This window comes from Bufo bufo, chromosome 5, assembly GCF_905171765.1.
Source record: "Bufo bufo chromosome 5, aBufBuf1.1, whole genome shotgun sequence".
Lineage (NCBI taxonomy): Eukaryota > Metazoa > Chordata > Amphibia > Anura > Bufonidae > Bufo > Bufo bufo.
The window spans coordinates 529,393,783-529,419,599 of NC_053393.1; the positions used below are offsets into that span (position 1 = coordinate 529,393,783).

The 25,817-nt window shown below is 45.1% G+C and overlaps 1 protein-coding gene across 1 annotated transcript in view; it reads left to right on the forward strand.

The window, feature by feature from the left end:
• The first annotated feature begins 8,679 nt into the window (after nt 1-8,679).
• GNGT1 (G protein subunit gamma transducin 1) overlaps nt 8,680-25,817 on the forward strand; it is a 56,780-nt gene continuing 39,642 nt past the window's right edge. The window contains exon 1 of the mRNA XM_040433141.1: nt 8,680-8,811. The gene's annotated coding sequence lies outside the window, so the exon portion shown is untranslated. The remainder of the gene's footprint in view (nt 8,812-25,817) is intronic.

Consider the following 25,817-nt stretch of genomic DNA (forward strand, 5'->3'; position numbering starts at 1 on the left):
TAACAACCAAGCGGCACTGTCAGGAGTCTCCAGGCAGGAAGCATAAGAAATACTACAACTTCCAAGATGGCAGTTGTATTATTTCCTTTTGCTGCTGGCCAGCTGCAGCGTGCCAGTGCCGTTATGTTGCCATGGCCAGAAGAGGCTTCAGCTGTGATCTAATAGAAGTATTTAGGATAAACCTGATATTTCTTCACTGTCATGTTAGTAATGTACAACGTAATATCAAATGATGTCATGCACAAAGAACTCTGGTGGAAGACTGGGACAGTGCTGGTTCTCAGTGATTAATCACAGTCCTTCACAATCTCCACGAAGTACGTAACAAGCTCAGATTTGAACGGGACCCAAGAACATTTTAAAGCGAACCTGTCATCAACTTTATGTTGACCTCACTGAGGGCAGCATAAAATACTGACAGAAATACTGATTTCAGCGGTGTGTCACTCAAGAGCTAAAAGTAAGTAGTTCCCGAGAACCAGCATCATAATCATTGCAGCCTAGGCCTAGAGAAGAGTCAAATCTACCTGAGAAGAGTCATGGTTATTATAATCTTCTGCTCTCTCGCCCGTCTGCTGATGGTTGGCAGTTCTCTCCTAGAGAGAAAGGGAGAAAACGAGGTACAAGCCTGTCAGTCATCAGCAGGTGGGCGGGAGAGCAGGGATTCCTGAATAACCAGGACTCTTCTCAGGTGGCCGTGACTCTTTTCCAGGCCCAGTCTGCAATGATTGTGATGTCGGTTCTCAGCAACCACTTACTTTTAACTTTTAAATGACAGACCGCTGAAAACAAACTCACCTGTGTCTACTTTATGCTGCCGTTAGTATGGGCACCATAAAGGTGATGACAGGTTCCCTTTAAACACCTATGAAATTCCTCCCTGTTAGGAGTTTGCCCTTTTTTGTTCTGAAACTGACCTAAATTATCAGTATGCAATGAATGGAAAAAGTCATGTTCTGGAAAATCCTGCCTTGCAGAGATAGATGCCAATATTTTGTTTGGGTCTTCTAAATGAAAGAAAAAGGATGGATCGTAAATTCACATGCCATATAATGACCTTCCGAGGCACTTAGTATACTGTACTTTTTTTTTATCAAAGTGCATAAACCTACTCACCACTTCACAGTGGCCTCTCTCTTGAGTGGGTCCCTACACTTAATTGGATCAGCATCTCATGGCGACCACCACTGCTGCAGCACCACACCCCAGAAGCCCAATAACACCCCTGCTGTCAGGCTAGGGCTTAGCCTTTGGCACTGGGCAGCATCAACCCATCCACAGGCAAAGCACCACAGCATCAACAGCCGCCATGCAGTACTGCCCTACGTGAACATGTCTCAAGAACTCATCTTTCCATGCAGTCCCATAAACCAGACATTAACCTTTATACACTCGAATAGGAGGGGTGCTGACACCAGAAAACAAAAGTAAGAGGCTAATGCAAATTTTTAATTTAAAAAAAGGCATTGATCGTGCTTGCACATGATATGCCTTGTTCTTTTGCTGACCCAGCACTATTAATAAATTGTACGCTAGGCACTCATTATGCTTTTTGATCAAAATGTGTAGGCCCACTCATGTCAAGGTTGCCTCTTCTGAGTGGGTCCCTGCTCTAAATTGGTGCAGCATCACATGGTGACCTAGCAGCTTTTGATGTGCCTGTGGGTTGGTAAACCCAGTGCCAAAGGGGCTTAGCCTAACAGCAGGAGCGGTGTTGGACATCCTGCAGGAGCGGTGATGCAGTGGCGGAGTTCATCATGTGTTCCACCAATTTAGTGTAGGGACCCACTCAAAAGAGACCACGTGACATGCTGAGTGGGCTTATGCATTTTGATCAAAAAGTATACTTAGTGCCTCGTGGACAGTTTATTAATTGTGCTGAGAAGATCAATGCATGCCATGTGCATGTTCGATGACTTGAATATCCAGAGGATGTATGGAATGATGGTAGATAATATCTGCGTACATTTCATGTATTACAGATGGTTAGTAGAGATGAGCGAAGTGACTTTGGATGCTACATTCAAAGTCGCTTCACAAAAAAATTTGTTATAATAGTGTGCAGAGATTCGTCTCCGTACCATATTACAATGTATAGGCTCTGAGGAGCTGAAGTAAGTTATTCACAAAGTTGCGTGAGAATTCGTTGAATAACTTTGGTAATTGATTATTACAGTGAAAAACCTTGGAACCGAACTTGGCTTTGGTTCCAAGTTTTAAAGTGTTTTTTTGAGATGAGTATCCGAAGCTCGCTTCGCTCATCTCAAATGGTTAGTCTCCTTCCTGCCCTGATTCCTGATTTTATAAGGTCAGTCATACTTGCAATAGTCCTGTTTTGCCGCTAAGCCTTGGCGTAAAAAGGGTAGGGTGTATGCAAATTAGGAACGAACAGGGGTGTTTCTGGTGGTGTTCCAATGTGGAGCTCCAAAATGTCCCTTAAGGGTACTTTCACACTAGCGTTATTCTCTTCCGGCATTGAGTTCCGTCCTAGGGGCTCAATACTGGAAATGAACTGATCAGTTTTATCCTAATGCATTCTGAATTAAGAGAGCAATCAGGATGTCTTCAGTTCAGTCTTTTTGCCTTTTCAGGACAGAGATAATACTGCAGCATTCTGCGGTTTTATCTCCGTCCAAACTTGCCGGCATTTTTTCCCATTGACATGCATTAATGCCCCGAGTATTCCGGCAAAACGGATCCGGCATTGCGGTCTGCGCATGTTCAGACCGGAAAAAAAATGTGAAAAAAATAAATGCCGGATCCGTTTTTCCGGATGATACCGGAGAGACGGAACCGGCATTTCAATGTATTTGTCATACGGATCAGGATCCTGATCCGTCTGACTAATGCCATCAGTTTGCATACGTTTTGACGGATCTGGCAGGCAGTTACCGCGACGGAACTGCCTGCCGGAAAACTCTGCCGCAAGTGTGAAAGTACCCTAATCCGGGATTAAATTGTTACATTAGTAAATATGAATAGACATGAAATTTCCTGTTAGGAGACAAGATTCCTGAAACAGTTAAATTATGAGATCTTAAATGGATTGTCTAGGGCAGGGGTGCACAACCTTTTCTGCTTGGGGGCCACATTGTCAGACTGAAGGAATCCCAAGGGCCGAAAATAAAAGTTAAAGGGGTATTACCAACTGATATACTATATTTATTGCATATTGTACATACAGTGTAAACCATAAATGTCTGGTTACACATCCAGTACTCCCATCTAATGGGAGAATACATGAAAAATGCATGTGAGCAGCCACAAGACATAGGCATACATGTCTGTTACCAGATGGTTGAGGGCCGCACAGAATGATATTGAGGGCCGCAGGTTGTGCACCCCTGGTCTAGGGTTAGAAAAATATGGCTGACTTCTTTCCAGAACAGCACCACATCTGTCCACAGATTGTCTGTGGTATTGCAGCTGAGCCCCATCCTCTTTAAAGGGAACCCATCATCAACGTTATGCGGCCCATACTAACCGTAGCATAAAGAAGAGACAGGTGAGTCGATTTCAGCGGTCTGTTATTTAAAAGTTAAAAGTAAGTGGTTGCCGAGAACCAACATCACAATCATTGCAGACTGGGCCTGGAAAAGAGTCACGGCCACCTGAGAAGAGTCCTGGTTATTCGTGAATCCCTGCTCTCCTGCCCACCTGCTGATGACTGACAGCCTACTACCTGGTTTTCTCCCTTTCTCTCTAGGAGAGAACTGCCAATCATCAGCAGATGGGCGAGAGAGCAGGAGATTAGGAATAACCAGGACTCTTCTCAGGTAGATTTGACTCTTTTCAAGGCCTGGGCTGCAATGATTATGATGCTGGTTCTCAGCAACCACTTACTTTTAGCTCATGAGTGACACATCGCTGACATCAGTATTTCTGTCACTATTTTATGCTGCCCTCAGTGAGGTCAACATAAAGTTGATGACTGGTTCCCTTTAATGAACCAGACACAAACCTTCCTCAACAGGCCATTTCCATCTCTCCCATTCACTGTAATGTAGAGTGACTATTCAATTGCCAGGAACGGGGAACTCAGGACTAATGGGAAATTATTAACTGTATAACCATTTAGCCATCAAGTATTGGCAAAGATCTAGGTTTCCTTCTTCTGGGACTCAGTCTTGGTTGATCCAAACAGGTGGTTTGTAAAAGGTGCAGGACTCCTCCCCAGAGGAACCTAAAAAAAGAGGATGTAAAAATGACCTAAAGATTACAGAAAGGGAGTAAGAAACACACGCAAGGCCCATCTGTCCTCTAAAATGCACCATAATGGGGGACAAGTTTGATCTCTGCTACTGAGTCGCCCGTCATCTATATACAGTTGTTTTCAAAATTATTCAACCCCCACTGAAATTGAGTGTTTTGGCCAGTTTGACATTGATTTTGATCATTTCAGTCATCTTGTTTACAATTAAATCAAAGAGGCACTTGTAAGTCAGACAAATATAACATAACATTTATAATGAAATAACCACAAATGTCTTTTCTGTGCTCACATCATTATCAGTTTTATTCAACCCCCAAGTGACATTCAATCTTAGTACTTAGTACAACATCCTTCTCCAGTTATAACAGCTTTTAAACGTGAAGCATAGCTTGACACAAGTGTCTTGCAGCGATCTACGGGTATCTTCGCCCATTCTTCATGGGCAAAAGCCTCCAGTTCAGTCACATTCTTAGGCTTTCGCGCTGCAACTGCTTTCTTTAAGTCCCACTAGAGGTTCTCAATCGGATTTAAGTCTGGTGACTGCGATGGCCACCTCAAAATGTTCCAGCCTTTAATCTGCAACCATGCTCTAGTGGACTTGGAGGTATGCTTGGGATCATTGTCCTGTTGAAAGGTCCAACGTCTCCCAAGCCTCAGGTTTGTGACGGACTGCATCACATTTTCATCCAATATCTCCTGGTACTGAAGAGAATTCATGGTACCTTGCACACGCTGAAGCTTCCCTGTTCCTGTAGAAGCAAAACAGCCCCAAAGCATGATTGACCCCCCGCCATGCTTCACAGTAGGTGAGGTGTTCTTTTCTTCATAGGCCTTGTTCTTCCTCCTCCAAACATAGCATTGATCCATGGGCCCAAACAGTTCTAATTTTCTTTCATCAGTCCACAGAACACTATCCCAAAACTTTTGTGGTTTGTCCACATGACTTTTGGCATACTGCAGTCGACTCTTCTTATTCTTTGGAGACAGCAAGGGGGTGCGCCTGGGAGTTCTGGCATGGAGGCCTTCATTACGCAGTGTGCGCCTTATTGTCTGAGCTGAAACTTCAGTACCCACATCTGACAAATCTTTTTTTAGTTTCTCAGCAGTCACACAGGGACTTTTCTCCACTTTGCGCTTCAGGTAGCGCACAGCAGTCGAAGTCAGCATCTTCTTTCTGCCACGACCAGGTAGCGTTTCAACAGTGCCCTTTGCCTTGAATTTGCGAATGATGCTTCCTATGGTGTCTCTTGGTATGTTTAACATCTTTGCAATCTTCTTATAGCCATTGCCCTTCCTGTGAAGAGAAATCAGCTCTTCTCTTGTCTTCCTGGACCATTCTCTTGACTTCACCATGTTTGTAAACACACCAGTAAATGTCTAGAAGGAGCTGAGTATCACAGTCCTTTTAAATCTGCCTAATTGGTGCTTATTATGCTTGATTGCTGCTCCTTGACATCCACAGGTGTTTTCAATACCTGATCGAAAACACTTGAATGAACCTCTGTTCTTAAGAGTGGTAGTCTTTAAGGGGTTGAATAATTGTGTCAATGAAGAAATCACAAAAAAAACATTTAATACTGTATTACAAAAACAATTTATGTCATTTTAGTTGCATTTGGTTCTTTAAAAAGTCCTTGTAAGATTTCATTCTGAACACAATTACAAATGTACACTAAATTCCCTAAAACCCTTTACAGCATTGGGGGTTGAATAATTTGGAACACAACTGTACATTGTTGTGTGCATGATGTTCAACTGGTAGACACCAAGGACTGGGCATTAAACCACCACTTGCCAAAACTATATGGAAAATGGTCCTACCAGTGAGGGTTGTGGGCATCTTTTATGGATTTTTGTCTGGCTTAGTAGAACCCACCCCTTACATCCCATGGTCAAGTCAAAGGAAAGCACGGACTGTGGTTAATATCAATGGCATTCATGTCATCAGTCACAGTCATGGAGTGGACTAGTGTTCAAAATCCATGTTTTGGTCTTTATTTATTTACTTACCAACACAATGGTAGCAGATTCCCTGTGAGCTGTGGAAGAGACTGTCCTACATATTGTTGGAACTGTTTCAGATTTATTTTTGGTTGTACACCATATTGTGATAACATCACAACATCACATAGGGGTACCACACCTCTCACATGGGCCAGTGGTTATTAAAAAAAATGTTTCACCTTTTGGGAGTTTGGGGCATTCTTGGGTGTGTGCCTATTGTTTTACCCCTTTGAAGAGCCTGGTTCCATTAAACAACGCAGATTGGGAGAGGACCATAAAACATGTCAGTGGCTGGTGCTATGGGTGTGTAGTTTATTTGGCCATATTTCATGGAGGTCTGTATGGCAAGACCAGCCAGGTAGAGACTGATGCAGAAGGTAGTGGCCAAATTCTGACCTACAAGCAGGTCTTCAGCTAATTTCAGAAGGACTTGTAGATGGTGCATTCTTCAAATGGTATTGCCAATATTCTGGTTTGAGGATGTGTAATTCCTTGGATCTTAAGGGGCAACTTTGCTAAAGGAATTGCTTATTGGGCTCCAACCTCTGTTACCTTTAACTGTTTCTAAAACTTTGGAAACTTTTTGCTCCCCAGGTGTCATGGAATATTGAGCCAGCAATACATTCTCAGAAAAATTGCCGAAGAATGAGTCTTGTCATGCTACTTTCACTTTATATTTTACCCTAAACACAATAATCCAACTTTATGTCATGCATGCCCTATCATTCACCACATTGGCCTCATATTAATTATCACCGTGTAAATAATCTTCACCATAGTACACAATGTACAAGATGTAAAGGTTACATAGTCACATGGTACGATCGACAAAAATACATAAATCCATCAAGTTCAACCAAGGTCTCTCTGGATAGGTACCGATTAGGCAGGGTTCTCACCAGTTGGAGCTGAACTGCAGTTCCAAGCCAGGTATGCTACCTAGGAACCTATCGGTGATGCTGAGAATATAGAACCATGAAATGGGTGTTTGCCAAGAGTGTTAAGAATGCATTGTAAAAATGTTAAGTGTTTTAGAGAATTAGAGAAATGTGTTTTCTTTCAAGAACTGTAAGTACGGATATGAAAAAAAAAATTTTTCTTTTTCCACGCCTTGGCTGGCATAGATACATATACACCAATGGCACATCTTACCACTCCAGGATCTCTAAAATACAGAAAGACAAAGCTGTCGAAAGGGGCTATCAGCTTTCTAATGGGAAAAAAAAAAACTGGTGCTATCCTTTCATGGCAGTTCCATTACTGTCTCTCTTTTTTGTACTGATCATATATATAAGTACAGGGCGTGGAAGATCTCAGTGGGGAATGGGGAAGTTTCATTTTCCTCTGGCGTAGACCACCAGTTGATGTAGGAAGTCTTACAGGCAACTTGGTTCTTCTCCAGATGGAAGAAAACTGTCTCTCTAGGAGTAAACAGCTGATTGGTGGCTACAACGAGTGTTTGACCCCCCACGATCAGATGTTAATGCCCTATCCTGAGTACAGGCGATCAATATTTTATTCTACCCGGAAAACCATTTAGTCAATTGAACTTTGACTTACATAGTAGCTAGCAATAGGTGGCGCTAGAGAGGCAGTTTTTTTTTTTCCATCTGGAGGAGAGCTAACTAGAGTGTAGCTATAGGGATTACAAAGTTAGAATCTTAGTCCTAGTGTCTTAGAGGCCCAAATGGTATATACATGTAGTCCAAGACTATTGGTTGCCTACTCTTGACATGTGCATTTATATTGTGATTTTTATTGGTTTAAAATATAACTTTTATTACTTGTGATAATACTAAAATAAGTTCTTTTTATAGGAGCTATTTTTATCTAACCTACTAATGTACTAACTAATTAAAACTATCTCTGGACATCGAGATTAGAGGCCCAAAGGCCCAACTGTGACATAGGAAGACATTGGTATTATTAATGTCTCTTGGTAACTGGGCATTAGGGCACAGGAGCTTCACCTTTGCTGCTGACTCTATATATATATATAATATTGCATAAGTCATAACAAGTAAGTTGAGATGTAGTCATAGGCTACCCATGATAAATTTCAGCAACAGGAAAGTTCTCATGATAGAGAAATTCTAGATAAAGGACCTATCCATTTGGTTTAACTAGAAGCACAGTGGGGGATGACTGTAGAAACCATATGGAGGACATATTTATCTTCTAGGACCCATAGCAACAAACCACAAACATTTCTAAGAGTCTATAAACAGTGTTTTAAAATCCATATGATCCTAAAAGTGAAAAGTCAATGGATGAAGTGCATACGAGAACCATACACTACATTTTCTAAATGACATTTATTTCATCCTACAAACTGATTGCCACTCGAGGCCTCTAGGGGCTGCTGTTCTCTTAATTAGATTCAAAAATAGCCCAAGTAATTGTCTGAGAATGAGAAGGAACAAAAGAGCGACTGCATCATATAAATGGGCAAGGCAACCGATAGAGGAAATCATCCGAGGCCAAATACACAATACTGCTGGAAACTGATGTGAACAAATGAAGATTCAGAGCTCAGAGGGGCAGATAATCCCACACCTTACAAGAGGGTCACATGAGCTGAACCACTGTGATTGGTAAGTTACAAAAAGAAATAGAGAGTAAGACCTCTATCAAAGTCAAGTCATGGGAATATGCTGGAAAAGAAGTTTTAAAACTAATTATATGTCATCAAGTATAAAAATAGTAGATTGAAACAAAAATGCCGTACCCTAAGACTTTGCAAACAAAAGTGTTATCCCTAATTCAAACAAAAACTTTATTCTGACATCAAACAAAAACTTTATCCCGACAACAAACAAAAAACTGTAACCTGATGTTAAGCAAAAACTTTATACCGATATAAAGCAAAAACTTTAACCTGACAAACAAAGTTTTTATCCCATTTCATCCCATTAAGCAAAAACTTTATCTTGTCGAAACTTTATCCCGACATCAAACAAAACTTTATCCAGTCATCAAACAAAACTTTATCCAGTCATCAAACAAAACTTTATCTTGTCGAAACTTTATCCCGACATCAAACAAAACTTTATCCAGTCATCAAACAAAACTTTATCCAGTCATCAAACAAAACTTTATCTTGACATCAAATAAAACTTTATCCCGACATCAAACAAAACTTTATCCCGACATCAATTTTTTTTTTATCTTGTCATCAAATAAAACTTTATTCTGACATAAAACAAAACTTTATCCCGACATCAAAAATTTTTTGTCCCAAGTTAAAACAAAACTTTATCCCATCATCAAACCAAACTTTGTCCCAAGTTCAAACAAAATTTTATCCCGACCTCAAACAAAACTTTGTCCCAAGATAAAAGAAAAAAATGTTATCCTTACATTAAATAAAAACCTTATACTGACTGATACAATGGCATTTCACGTGCTATTCACCATGCGATCAGGCGTTGGCGCCTTGTGGGTTTAAATTTGGGACATTGATTCTATGGCTGTTCATGCTGCCACTGTTCTGGCCTTGGTTACTTGTAGATGTGAACTGGTACCAATGTACCGTACATTGTATCTCTCCTCAGTTCAGTATTGAATGAGTTAATGTTTCTTGGTTTTTGTTGAGGAAGAGTTGAGACGTATGCATATATACCCATACATGCATGCAATCACGTGCGGCCATGTATGGTATATATGCATACATGTACTACCGCATCCTGGGATGATGTGCACAGATGTGCCAAGCATCTGTGCGCGTTTGCCCATGGGTGCCCACAGGGACTCATGGTGGCCCCTGTGGGAAATATATGCACCCTTAGCATATATACTGTGGCCCCCTTTTCTATATATATATGTATATGTATTTCTATAATCCCCCTTTATAATATGTATAGGGCAGTGGCCCCTTGTATACATGTGTATACATATTAGGATATGTATACATGTATATAACTGGGCCCCTTATGCCCCCTGATGTGTGTGTATTTGTCCCCTATGTTGGTGTATACATGTGTATGGATGTGCCCCATGCATCCATACACATATATAGATATATATTATATGATATTCCCCCCCCCCTCCATACATCTGAAACCAGATGCATCGGTGTGAATGTCCCCCAAGCATTCACACAGATGCAATCTGGTTGATTGTATCAGAATGACCAGACTAAGGTCTGGTCATCCTGATAACTTCAAAGGACTCAGATTCCACAGAATCTGAGCCCTTTGATATAATTGTCACCAGCGCCGCTGGAGACAATTATACATGATAGAAGGAGAGGAGGTTTCTCCCCTTCTTCTATTATGCGCATTCCGGCAGCGAAATTAACATCTCGCTGGCCGGAATGCTAAATACCACAGGCGGGATATCAAAGGCTTCCCCCGCCTGTTGGTATGAAAGCGCGGCCCCGATGCGCTCGTTCAGGAGACGCACGGGCCGGCGCAGTGACATCATCTCACTGCGACGGCCCACGTGTCTCCAATAGTGGTGTGCGCGCGCGCGCGCGCGCCACCCTGTGGGCGGTGCGGCAGTGCGGGCCGTGGGATATAAATATCCCACGGACCCAGCACTGGGGAGGAAGAGCCGTGCCGCCCCCCCCGCCGCTGAAGGAGATCCCCCTTAGACGAACGAGCGACCCCTGGAAAACGAGCATTAATCCTAAGTATCACTCTATATCTGTATACCCTCCGGATCCCCCTGCATCATCTGTATACCCTCCGGACCCCCCTGCAATATACCCCACTACTCTCTCTCTCTATATACCCCCTACCACTCTCACCACTCACAATATACCCCACTACTATATACCCCACTATTATATACCCCACTATATACCCCACTACTATATACCCCACTACTATATACCCCACTACTATATACCCCACTACTATATACCCCACTACTATATACCCCACTACTATATACCCCACTGCTATATACTCCCCTGGTAACCCTATACTCCCCTGGTAACCCTATACTCCCCTGGTAACCCTATACTCCCCTGGTAACCCTATACTCCCCTAGTAACCCTTTAATGCTTTGAGGTCGGCTTACACCCTTGTAAGACCACCGTCAACCTTCGTCTACCCCATAGGGACAGTTTATAGTACTAGGTGAGTGGGCTGTTAATATTGAATGTGTGTATCGTATAGCTAGTTTATGGGTGGAATTGGGAACGTGTAGTGTAGTTGAGTACTGTATAATTAGTGCTGTAATGTTAGTGTATTGCGCAGTGTATTGTTAATAAATACTGTTATATTTGTATCTATCTGTGTAACGTGTAGTTATTGGCGATAGTTAGTAAGGCGCATGCAGCTAGTGTAGCGATCAGTGTAAGGCATAGTGAAAATATTGTTATTGTTATATAAAGGCATAAATAGGCGGAGTTATCAATAGTCGACTCCTCCTATTTATGAATATTAATTACCGATATTTGCATAAATATTGGTGATTAATATCCCCCCTTTACATTGGCGAGCCAGGCCCACTGCTAAGAGTTTGTTTTCTGGGTTTGGGTTTGGTGAGAAGAATCGCTTACGCTGTGAATTAGTCAGACAGGAGGGACGCGGTCAGTGGATTCTGAGCGTCCATTGCCTGATAGTTCGTACAGGTAAAGCGTTTTTTTCAATCAGAACCAGACACAGAGCAATCTATACAGCAGAGAATCTATAATATTTTCTGATTTTTCTGTATTAATATTTTCTGATTCCCTTACACGCCCACTGGAGAGAAGTCATCACCTACACCACTGAAGAGAGAACCATCGTCATTGAAGTCGAACAGAAGTCGTCTGGCTGGTCGGGAGAAGGCGTTCCGAATATTGAAGGACCTCCTCCACGCAGCAAAACAGCACAACCAACAACGACACCAATGAAGATGGCCTCTCGTCAAAAAGTAAGTATGAACTTCGCCACACTGCAACACCTCAGCAAACATAGCACATACAACCCCATCATCCCCACCACGTACAAATCCACTGAGCTGCTATGGTCCACCTTATTGGACCAGGCATACGCTCATGACAAACTCTGCATTAATCGCAGCATGTTTAAAAAAAACAAAAAACGGCTCCAAATGTTAGCCAAATTGGTTCACACCTTTGAGGATATCATTTGGAAGCCGGAACATCTGGAAACACTTAACAGCACGGCAAAGGCAGAGGAAGTTTCCAACACTGCAAACTTCCACTGCAATTGTTGTGTTGAGAACATTAAACAGTTACACACATTACAAACACAACTACAAGAGAAATCCCAGTGTACGGTCGAGAGGGGCAGGGAGATTTGCGTGTTAGAGTCTAGACTCTCGGACAAGGAGAGTTTCTACTCTGACATGGATAAGGAACTGCTCAGACTGTACACTGAGATAAACCAGTTCAGGAACAATACGGTATCTATGGATAACATGATTGTTCAACTTCGAGAGGACCTGACTGCAAAAACGCAAACCATTGCGGATTTGCAGCAGGTCATCTCGAATCTGTCACGGCCTGGTGCTAACAGTATGGTGCCCACGAAACAGGTTTGTGTTTCGGAAATGGCACAGGGGGAGATAGCGGCGACAGCGCCAAGATCTTCCACGGATCAAACATCCGATACAGTAGACACTAGGGGACGGGTGGAACGGACGATACATTTCACCCACACACCCAGGGAGAATAGTAGCAACCGATCCCAGGAACAGGGCAACGATTGGAGAGAGGAAAGTGGTTGGCCATTTACCACTTCCAATCCGCCAACGCGTCCGGAAAGACAGGAAGATTTTTATCCTAACCATTCCAGTATGGAAAGGATAAACTTCCTGTTACGGATCTGCAAGGAGATCCCAAAATATGATCCCAGTGTAGATCCGTTTACTTCATGTGATATCTTCGAGGGTCACTGTAACAAGTATTCAGTGGCTCACGAATATCGCATGGAGTTATTCAAGTTATGGTTACCTACACACCTAAACCAAAGGTATGAGGTAACGGGGAGGACGCAACCCATGAATGGACAGTTTTATGACAAGGAGGAACGTCTCTCCATACTCATGAGACTGGCAACGGGCCATTGGGACGTCACTCCGGATATCCTGTCCAAGTTCAAACCCACTATACATGACGAACCTCTGTCTATGTGTAGTCGGTTTGAAGCAATGTACAGAAGGGTTACAAAAGATCATGGTATCGGAATTCCACAGGGTATGATACGTATGTTTGTGGAAAAATTCCCATACCTTGACACTGCAATCCGGTTGAGTGCAGCTAGGGAGCCATCCCTCACGGATGCTGCTATGATTATTGAGCAGTGCAGACAGGATACACTGCTCAATAAGAAATCTGTCAAAGTGACGGAGCGTGCGCCGGTACACGATTCATCTCAGGATGAACGGGTACAGCACACAAAAGGTAACTCGGCTATTCGCCCCACAGCCCCGCCATTGGAAAGGATGGGAGGCATTCGATGCTTCCTATGTTTGCAATATGGGCACATAAAGAGGAATTGTCCACAATGGTCACGTAATAACCGGACTAATTCTGAGAGAACAGGCAATAATAACGGTTTCAAGATGAAACCTAATTATGCCAAATCAGGGGGGGAATATGTTGAGAGAAATCTGGGATATTCACAGGTCCAGACACCAAAACGTGTGTCTGTGGCGAACGTTCCAGCACATTCGGTAACGGGTGTGGAATCCCCGAAATCCACACCAAGGTTCCATAGCAAGAACCCACAAGTGGCAGTATGTACCTCACAGGTACCTACGGGGAGTCTGGTGGAAATTGACTGAAGATCAGGGATCCCTAAAGATCTGGCGCCAGTATGTCCTATCATACTGGATTCTTCAGGGAGACCCCACATAAAAGCCAAAATAATGAATCAGGACACTGAAATCATGCTTGACACTGGTGCGGAAATCTCCATTACCAATGTCAAACATGATTTACATCCCAACAGCCCTCAGTGTGTGGTGATCGGATTTGATCACCAACAAGGGGGAGTGAAGGCCCACAGAATAGAGGAAGTAATCGTCCAGATCACCAGTTACATGACCCTTAGGATCCCCATGTGGTATTACCCCGGTTCTGACAACATTATCGGAACCGATGACACAAAATGGGTGGATCCTGGATCTGGCAAATTGCATTGTGTGGAAGGGTCCCAGACGAGCTAAGGTGTTTGTTATCCAACGCCATTGTCTGGGACCACCTTTGCAAGCAGTAGAAAATTCTACTGACATACTCGAACACAAGTGGCCTGAGGTCTCACATAATCTAGACCTGGAGCCTATTGTGTACGAGCATCCCGAACTGTGGGCCCAGAGCAAAAATGACTGTGGCAGACTGATTGGAGTTCAGGTGGACATTCAGGGTCCTGACCCTCCACCTCAACGCCAATACCGATTTCCACCAGAAGCCACCCATTCAATTATGGACACGGTCCAGGAGTTGAAGACTAGGGGTGTGGTTATTGAGGGTAATTCAAAATGCAACAATGCCCTCTGGCCAGTCAAGAAAAAGGACACTAGTGCATGGAGGCTCACCATAGACCTCCGGATCCTCAATAAATACACCCCAATGTCAGCTCCAGTGGTGGCCCAGACTCCCGACATCATGGCCAGAATAAGCGGCAAAAGCCGCGTATTCTCGACTCTAGATGTTGCTAACGGGTTCTTCTCTATCGAACTCACGGAGTCATGCCGGTACAAATTTGCCTTTACGGTGGGGGACAAACAGTACATGTTTGCTGTACTGCCTCAGGGGTTACACAGCAGCCCCACGTATTTTCATCAGGCATTGGCGGCCGTACTGAGTGTGTTCTCACGACCGGAATGCCTTCTACAATACGTGGATGACCTGCTCTTGCATACAGAAACCATAGAGGAACATTTGGTTCTGTTGAAAGAGCTGCTGGGACTCCTGACAAAGTCAGGACTCAAGCTGAGTCCCCATAAGGCAAATTTGGCCAAAGCGGAGGTAACCTTCCTTGGGGTCCAAATTTCCTTTGGAACCAAAGGAATCATGACAGCCCGTGTGGAAGCCATGGTGAAGCTACCCAGACCCGGCACTCTTCAGGATTTGAGAAAATTCCTGGGGGTGGCCAACTTTATGAGGGAATTCATAGAGGACTTTGCTGCCAAAGCAAAACCTCTCTATGAGCTCCTTAGAGGGGAAGAACCCTCAATCAAAGGCTGGTCCGAGACACAGGAAGAGGCCTTTTCAATTTTGAAAAGGGACCTATCCTCTGCACCTGTGTTGGCTACTCCACATCCAGATGGGGAAATGGCCATACAGGCGCATGCAGGGATGGAGTCTATCGCAGCGGTCCTTCTTCAGAAAGTAGGGTATGAGGCCCGACCGCTGGGATATTTCTCCAGGCTACTTTCACCCGTCGAACGAGGGTTCGATGAATGTGCCAAACAATTGGCAGCCATACACTATGCCGTCAAGACTACCGAGCATATTGTAGGCTTCCGACCCCTCACCTTGCAGACTCCACATTCTCCTTTAGCCCTCTTGCTCCGTGATACTCTCCCTGGAGTCTCCCAACAGAGATTCGGGAGATGGATCATGGATCTCAGTGGCCGGAATCTGCAGGTGGACCATAAGGCCAAGTATGTTCTGTCTCAGTTGCTAAACCTGACTGGAACCGAACATGACTGTGGCCAACCCGAACTGGACGACTCTCCACAGATGTTCAGAACCGACAGATGTCCAGATGACAGAGTCATCTTTGTTGATGGCTCTCGATTCTATTTGGAAGGAGAATATGTCACGGGTTTTGCTGTACTGGATGAGACCACTGGTACCCAGAGTCTTGTCAGGCTACCGGGTCACATGTCAGCACAGCGTGCAGAGCTAGAGGCGGTCAAAGAAGCTCTGCTTCTTCAGCCCCCAGGGAAACGAACTATATACAGCGACAGCTCGTATGTAGTTCGCTCCCTCACCCTGCATCTTGACATATGGAAGAAGAGAGGCTTTGTAGACAGCCAAAACAAACCTCTGGCTCATGTGTCGGTCCTGAAAGAGCTGTGGGAGTGGGGCATGGCACATATGACGGAAGCAGCCATTATCAAAATCCCGGCACATCAAAAAGGCGATGAACCTTTGATAATGGGAAACAACAAGGCAGACGAGTTGGCCAAACTAGCGGCAGTGTCTGGTACCCTCCGGGAACCGGGCATGGTGCCGCTACCAACTCACCGGATTGCAGCACGTACCCATCTGAGTGACGGCCCGGTGTCATTTGAAGAGGAACAATCTAAGGATCCTCTTCTAATGACACACATCAAATCACCTCAACACCCCTGGTCTGTACAACAAGGGATCCTGTGTTACGATACCGGTACTCAGCAACTTCCTCTTCCGGTGGTCCCGCAACATCTGCAAGCAGAACTGACGCGATTGAACCACCAACTGTTTGGACACCTTGGCCGGAATAAACTCTTGCCTCTCCTGAGAGACAAATTATACTGGCCAGGGATGTCCCATTCAGTAGAGGAGGTTACCCAACAGTGCCTGGTGTGTGCTCAAGTCAACCCAAGGGCATCCGCCCTGAAACCAGTGTTGCAACGGGTTCCACCTGCGGATGGTCCGTGGTCCGCGATACAAATCGATTTCATTGGACCATTACCAACCGGAAGTCGTAACTGCCGTTACGCATTGGTAATAGTGGATGTCTTCTCGAAATGGGTAGAAGCCATCCCCACGGTCAATGAAACGGCTTCCACGACTGCCCGTGTTCTCTGGGAACAGGTTCTGTCACGATGGGGTATCCCCAGAGTGATAGAATCAGACAGAGGGACACATTTCACGGGTAAGGTAATGAAAGCGCTTTGTGGTCTCTTAGACATAAAGCAAAGGTTTCATGTGCCTTACCACCCTCAGTCAGCGGGTATCGTGGAACGGATGAACCGGACCATCAAAACCCGGCTTTCCAAGGCGCTGCTGGAGAAGGGTTCCTCTTGGGTAACCTATCTTCCAGCAGTGCTGATGGGTATTCGAGCCACCGAAGCCTCCAGTACCAGTATCTCCCCGTATGAACTGATGACCGGACGTAAGATGCCCCTATGTCTCCCCAACGAACCTCAAGTGTCAGAGCCCACGAAAGACGCCATCGCCAGAGACATGTTTCTCCAACAGGTTCAACAGAACCTGAAAGAGCTACTGCCTCACGCAGCAATACGGCTACACAAACCGTATCTACAGGGGGAAACGCCAATGCCCGCTGTAGGAGAAATGGTGATGGTAAAAGTATTCCGTCGGGCTGGCCCCTGGGACGCAAACTGGGAAGGACCATACAAGGTCCTTGAAGTAATGGGAGACACCATGCTGAAAGTGCAAAGGCCAATCACCAACAAAAAGAAATCCCATAGACGGCAGGAACTCTTGTGGATTCACATCGACCAAGCCAAAGCCACCCGAGCTTCCCCAACTCAATAACATATACCGTTCTGAGTTGGGTGAAGGGGGGGAGGGGTAATAGGGCTTGGTGGGTCGATGATAAATCCATTCCACTGATCACACTCCATCTAATTACAGTACACAAGAGGGAGACACGCCATGGGACCACTTGACCAGGGAAGAGCTAGGCATTCTCTGAACGGGATATGTCTCCAGCTTGTGACACTGGCGGTAAGCATGTTGACGGCAGGGTCGGCCTCTTCAGGGGAGGGCCTGGGGACTAACATTGATATGGCAAACATATCACTTAATGGACCCGGCCTTTTAATGGTGGAATGTTTGGGTGGCAAAATCCGGAAACCATACGAGAACTTCGCCTTTACTTCAGGTCAGTGGTATCTGTATGGTTTCCAAAGAGAGGGTTTTGCCAACGGTGTAATTCAGCATTATACCCCAGTGGAGAATGTGTCTGCCATTCAACATGACTTACACGCCCTCTGTCTCAAGGAATTTAGGCATTTTCAGGACTCAGACCCTACACCTATCAAATCCTTAAGATGGGTATCTAAAGACCCACACTTGCACCCATACCAGCAAGTGAGAGCTAACACTACTACGGTGTTATGCACTAAGAAGGGAATACTGAGTCCTGAAGATGTCACTGGGGCAGAGTACAGCGGTTGGCACATCCTGAAGGCTACCTTCCTGGAGAAGGATAGCCTAGACAGGTTAAGGGTTAGGACATATTTTGATAGGCCCATTCCAGTAAAAGGCACCCTGAAGGCTTATTGCATGTTAAGAGATTCCCAGATGATTATCACCAGGGAATCCAGTTACGTTCAGGGACATGTGTCCACTGATTATTTACGAACCAATATAATGATGTTAAAATTAAACTGCAGTGACTCTGGTCAAGCCATCTGGAACGATCAGAGTGGTCTGGTGAAACTGGAAGGCTTATATCGAGCCACAGTTTTAAAGGTACGGACCGACGCAAAGGACCCCAGGTATGCTCGGTTAAGGGGATCTCCATCCATACGGTCTTTCATGATCACCATCATGAGAGACAACTGTGTTTCTGAGGTGACAGGATACTATTTTGTCACCTATGCTCACTGGGAGCAAGAAACCCAGATGGTGATGTTGGACACTAATCCCTGGAGTTGGGATTTGGTGTGCAACGGGATAGACACCCCTACGGTGGATGTATGGATGGATGGTACTCCTATGACTGAAGAATACCGGGGGAGGTATGTGTCTTCCGATTGTAAGGACCCCAGGGGTAGAGATATTAACTTTGACATCAATATAGATGGTTCGTTTAAATGGCCTTTTTGTGAGACAGCAGACGAGGGGTGCTGGACCTTTACTCAGTGGGTCTATCTGTCCCAAACAAAACCTGTAGGGAAGCTAGTGTTACAGGCTGGAGAAAACGATCAGTGGTACCCCTTCAAAGGAAGGGGACAGATCTGTGCAACAGTGGTGAGGGTCCCCTACGATACAGAAGATCTCCAACCGGTAAAACCACATTCCGACTCTTGCACCGCCCCTATCCATCAATTGGCATATCCTGTAGCTCCTCAACTGTCATCCCCCTGGAAAATCATCACGGACGCCAAATTCATCCTATTTACCTGGAGAATTTCCGTAGATGACTTCCGAGTTGACCATTGGGATCACAGGTGTGAGGAGTTCGTCAGGAACCAAATTGACATGGTAAGAGGTTGGATAGAGGCGGGACAAGAGATAAGAAAAGACGACCCCCCACGCAGGAAGAACAGGGGGAGGAGAGATCTAGTGGCTATGGGACTTGGCGGAGGCGCTTTGGGAGTGGGCGCCCTGAACACTATGGATATGGAAGTCCTGAGAAATAAGCTTGGAGAAGTTGCGCGACATGCCGGGGAAGGATTCAGGACCCAGCTTGATGTAAACCACGTCCTAGAGGGTTTACAGCATTCGCACATTGATGCCACCACCTCTCTATCTTCTGCTATACGTGAGAAGTTTAGGAGGTTAGTGGTGGGTCTGTTAGAGGAGCAGGATCGGGCTCAGCTTGCTCTGGCGTGTACGCAGGTCCAAAGCGAACTCTCGGACAACCTTAAACATATTGTCTCAGCACTACACAACGGCCACTTCCCATTCAACCTCCGCCAGCGAATAAGTCCACTGATCTCTCCTTTCGCCATCAACCACACCAACTGGTGGGCGGTTCAGTGGCATGGGTGTCGAAATTCAACCTGTACTGCTTCGTCATTGGCACCTGTGTCCGGTCGCACTAGACAGGGATACAGTGTCATCAATCTAGGTACGGTGATGAACAACCGAACGGTACTTCATCCCCAGCTCCCCTCGAGCGTTCTAACCTATGAAGAAGGCCATCCTTCTTTGTTTGACACAGAAGGATGTTGGTTGAGAGAGGATGCCATCCTATGTCAGGGTGGTCGAGATCGGGTGCTTGGGCACCAGTGTTGGAACACCGAGGGGACCTGTGAGATGAAGGTCAACCCAATACCTTCATCCTCTTTAAAATACTTGGGACAGGGATATTGGTGTTGGTACCAAGGGAATAATGGGTCATATACAATTTATGGATTCAATTGTACCGAGCGAGGAACACTCTTCCCCGGAGCGTACTGTACCCTTAGCCCCGTTCTAGGTCTGGACGTCGCAGGACAGCAAGGAAGAACCCCAATCACCCCGGAAAGAAGACTCGACATCCGCCCCGATGTTCCCGTGAGACTTCAGAAGATTCCCCTTGGCCTCGGCAAAGAACTTAAACAGCTCCTGATGGATTTCAGCCAAGAGGAAGAAATCTTACAACATCTTCGGGAGACGGAGAAACAGGCCACTATTCGACTTACCCATGACCGAATGAAAATTACCGCAGTTGCCACAGCTTTGGACAAGGACTCAAAGATCTCATGGTGGGAGAGTCTTTTTGGATACAGTCCTAAGGCAACCTCGTTTTTTAATTTGCTGATACACCCGGTGATAGTGCTACTGGTTCTGGTCGGTCTCATGTACATAGGACTGGGGTGGATGTACCGGAGGGTCAAGAGACTAACGGACCAACTAAGCCAGAACCAGACGGCGCTTCACGAACACAATCGCCGGAGGCTCAGGACTTGATTCCACCAACCCCTGAAGCCGAGGAAGATTCTAAAGACAGGACAATTCATGTGGGGGGGGGGGATTCAGGATGGAAAATCTCTAATTGATCTTGAGACCCTATGTGATGTATATTGGACTGGTGCGTATGAGGTTTTCGGAGGTACACCCTGCCCATCCTGAGACCTCATAGTATTGCATATAAATGTTTTTGGGTGTGGGTGGGTTGGAGGAGGGGAAGGGGAATTGTGATAGATGTTTTGTATGAATGGGGATTAGATTAGGACACGACAGGGACAGGGCCCCTCTGTTTGTAATTTGCCACCTTGAACCCTGGAATAGTGAAGTTCATAAGGGAAGGGCTGGATGTGTAGTGTGGCGGAGGTGTTCTCCACCGTTAGAATTTGGGTTCCGAGACATCACCCCGCTCTATGGAAGAACTGACCTGCCTAGTAAAGACCTACTAACCTGTCCATGGGAGTACCGCACCTACCCAGACTGAACACAAGATGTTGGCAAAAGTCGTACCTGAAGGTTGGCGCAGTAAAAGACTAAGGTTGCGAAGGTCAACCCGCTCCAGATTCCTTTGGGGCGAGATGGACTTGAAGATCGGCAGCATTGCTGAGAGACAGTAAGAGTGTGGTCACCCCAACCCCAGGGGTGGCTAACAACGGAAGACCAGTCAAAGACTGCAAGGGTCAAGCCGCTCCGGAAGTCCAAGATGACAGTAGGAGGGACTGATCAAGATAAAAGAGGTCAAGAAAGTTCTAAAGAAGAAGATGGTGTGCCCGGTGGATGGAGGAGTAGGTTACGGTGAACGGCAGGTCAGAGGAAACCTGGAGGGGTGATGTCTAGGTACCTAAGAACCTGTTGGACACTACAGTTCTTCCTGAACTATCACTGAAGATGGGGTTGAGGGGGAAGGGGAGGCAAATACATCTCAACCCTTCTCCCAAGATATTGTCGTATTTCCGACAACAGGGGGATTGTTGAGGAAGAGTTGAGACGTATGCATATATACCCATACATGCATGCAATCACGTGCGGCCATGTATGGTATATATGCATACATGTACTACCGCATCCTGGGATGATGTGCACAGATGTGCCAAGCATCTGTGCGCGTTTGCCCATGGGTGCCCACAGGGACTCATGGTGGCCCCTGTGGGAAATATATGCACCCTTAGCATATATACTGTGGCCCCCTTTTCTATATATATATGTATATGTATTTCTATAATCCCCCTTTATAATATGTATAGGGCAGTGGCCCCTTGTATACATGTGTATAACTGGGATATGTATACATGTATATAACTGGGCCCCTTATGCCCCCTGATGTGTGTGTATTTGTCCCCTATGTTGGTGTATACATGTGTATGGATGTGCCCCATGCATCCATACACATATATAGATATATATTATATGATATTCCCCCCCCCTCCATACATCTGAAACCAGATGCATCGGTGTGAATGTCCCCCAAGCATTCACACAGATGCAATCTGGTTGATTGTATCAGAATGACCAGACTAAGGTCTGGTCATCCTGATAACTTCAAAGGACTCAGATTCCACAGAATCTGAGCCCTTTGATATAATTGTCACCAGCGCCGCTGGAGACAATTATACATGATAGAAGGAGAGGAGGTTTCTCCCCTTCTTCTATTATGCGCATTCCGGCAGCGAAATTAACATCTCGCTGGCCGGAATGCTAAATACCACAGGCGGGATATCAAAGGCTTCCCCCGCCTGTTGGTATGAAAGCGCGGCCCCGATGCGCTCGTTCAGGAGACGCACGGGCCGGCGCAGTGACATCATCTCACTGCGACGGCCCACGTGTCTCCAATAGTGGTGTGCGCGCGTGCCACCCTGTGGGCGGTGCGGCAGTGCGGGCCGTGGGATATAAATATCCCACGGACCCAGCACTGGGGAGGAAGAGCCGTGCCGCCCCCCTTGCCGCTGAAGGAGATCCCCCTTAGACGAACGAGCGACCCCTGGACAACGAGCATTAATCCTAAGTATCACTCTATATCTGTATACCCTCCGGATCCCCCTGCATCATCTGTATACCCTCCGGACCCCCCTGCAATATACCCCACTACTCTCTCTCTCTATATACCCCCTACCACTCTCACCACTCACAATATACCCCACTACTATATACCCCACTATTATATACCCCACTATATACCCCACTACTATATACCCCACTACTATATACCCCACTACTATATACCCCACTACTATATACCCCACTACTATATACCCCACTGCTATATACTCCCCTGGTAACCCTATACTCCCCTGGTAACCCTATACTCCCCTGGTAACCCTATACTCCCCTGGTAACCCTATACTCCCCTGGTAACCCTATACTCCCCTGGTAACCCTATACTCCCCTAGTAACCCTTTAATGCTTTGAGGTCGGCTTACACCCTTGTAAGACCACCGTCAACCTTCGTCTACCCCATAGGGACAGTTTATAGTACTAGGTGAGTGGGCTGTTAATATTGAATGTGTGTATCGTATAGTTAGTTTATGGGTGGAATTGGGAACGTGTAGTGTAGTTGAGTACTGTATAATTAGTGCTGTAATGTTAGTGTATTGCGCAGTGTATTGTTAATAAATACTGTTATATTTGTATCTATCTGTGTAACGTGTAGTTATTGGCGATAGTTAGTAAGGCGCATGCAGCTAGTGTAGCGATCAGTGTAAGGCATAGTGAAAATATTGTTATTGTTATATAAAGGCATAAATAGGCGGAGTTATCAATAGTCGACTCCTCCTATTTATGAATATTAATTACCGATATTTGCATAAATATTGGTGATTAATATCCCCCCTTTACAGTTTTGTATTTGCATCTGTTTGACTGATGAGTTCATTGGTCTACAATATATTTCCTGAGTTGTTACCTTGCTAGAGATTGAGGGTCCTGTCTCTGGCTATGCAACATTGACTCTGTTGAATCTTGCCATGCTCTGTCTGTGTATGGATTGGTGAAATCTGTTATTTAGTTTCTGTTTGGTCTGTTCTTTGTCTTTCAGCAGTCTGACTTTATCGGTTGTCCTAGTCCTGTTTACCATGCTCTTGAGTCTGTTCCATGCATGCTCTGAATTTTGTCTTAGTTCTGTTTGCAAATGTATTCTTTACTGAATCTTTTCCCACAAAGCTGTATGCACTCATTAACATTGAAATTGCAACACTAAGAAGGAAAAGTCATAGAATTATGGAAAACTGGATCAATAGACATGTTAATGATGTGCAAGTGATCAAAAAATGGAAATAAAATATTCACAACATCTCGATTTATTCCTTATCGAGTGTGAGCTCCAAACAGAGAAGTTCATTTTATCAGCGATGTTATGAATGGTTGTCTGAGGAATGTTCTGCCACATTGAATGCACTTCATTAAGATCCATTGCTGGCAGCTCCCTTTGCAATTACTGAAAAATGACGTTTCAGATGTGCTCGATGGGAGGCAAGTTTGCAGATGCTTCAGGCCATGGAAGCACGTTTACACCATGTAGGCTGCTTACAGTAGCACAAGCAACATGCAGGTTTGTGTTGACCTGCTGAAAAATGGCCCTTGGGACACTTTGGAGAAATGGCCATAGCACTGGTTCCATGACCAAATCAATGTAACACCGAGCTGTTAGTGTACCTGAAATGAAGACAAGAGGGGTCCGGCTACCGTACATTGCCACCCCACACTATAATCCCAGGAGTAGGACCGGTGTGACATTACCTTGTGAAGGCCTTTTCATGGCGTTACCAACGTAGTCTCCAGACCAATCTCCAGCTATCATTGGATCTGAGACAAAAGCAAGATTCATTGCTGAAGAGGATAGACCTTCATTCCAGCCTCCGTTGCCATCTTGCTGTGCACCATGATAGCCTTTGAGAGCGGGGGTGTCCACCTCTATCTGGCTTATAGTCCAATGTCATGTAGACACCTTCTGTTAGTTTGTGTAGACACTGTTTGCCGCACTAAGCTTGGGATGTGATGTTCAATTTCACTTGCAGTATAGAAGTGATCACTATTCACCATTCTTCTAATCAGACGATCGACTTTGTGCACCTCTTCCTGTCATTTCAGTTCTTCGTTGTTCTTCCAACCACCAGGACACGCAACGTTGCACAGTGCTGACATCTCGGCCTAGGAGCGTAGTGATCTATCAGAATGATAAGTCAAGGTCTTTCAGTTCAAGGGTTCTGTCGGATCCGCAAAACACGGACACGGCAATGTGCATCGCCGGCACTAATAGAATAGGACATGTTCTATTTTTTTCGGGAACGGAATTGCAGACCCGGAAGTGCGGTCCGCAAGTCCGTATCCGGGCAGCCCATCGTGCTGCCCCATAGAAATTTCGGACGTGTGAATGGACCCAAAATATTAGATTACTTGCAGAACTTAGTGATACCTTCTACTAGAGATGAGTGAATTTTAAAAAAAAATTGATTCAGCTGGTTCGCTGAAAATTTTGCTTTAAACCAAATTTATTTGCGGCGAATTACCTTAGAAAACAGCTATTTCAGGGCTGCAGAGAGCCTTTATAGTGGTGTAGAACACTGTGCCTTGCAGTAACATGTATAGGGAGTCTGCTGTGGTAGTGAAATAATACTGTGAGTCAGTATGACATGCAGATGACAGGCGTCGCTCTTAGAATCACTGCACACGTCACTTATTTGGGCAGTCACGGGGCCAAAACTGACCAAATAACTGAAGTATCAACTCAGCCTTCAGACGCCGATTACTCGGCGAAACATGTCGGGGGGCAGATTCTGAGTTAGATTTTTAGCCCAGGTAGTGACCGGAATGTATGAATACAGATAGCAGAGCGAATTAACACAAGCGCCTGTGGAAGCGCGCAGTCACAGACGCTATTCAAGAGTACACAGAATCTCAGTGAGAGACCAACAGCTCACCCTGGAAGTTTTAATGTTTAGGTTCTCATTAAGTTGGTAGATTTAGGTATTAATGGCAAATAATAAAGGTCAAGTTTTAACAATTAGTGTGGAGGGGGAAAAAGCGTATTTCAGCTGTTGCAATACAGCTTATGTTACAATAGAAATTTTACTACATATAACTGCAGCTCTGAACGCTGAATCAAATTAGTTTTTCAACCGAAAT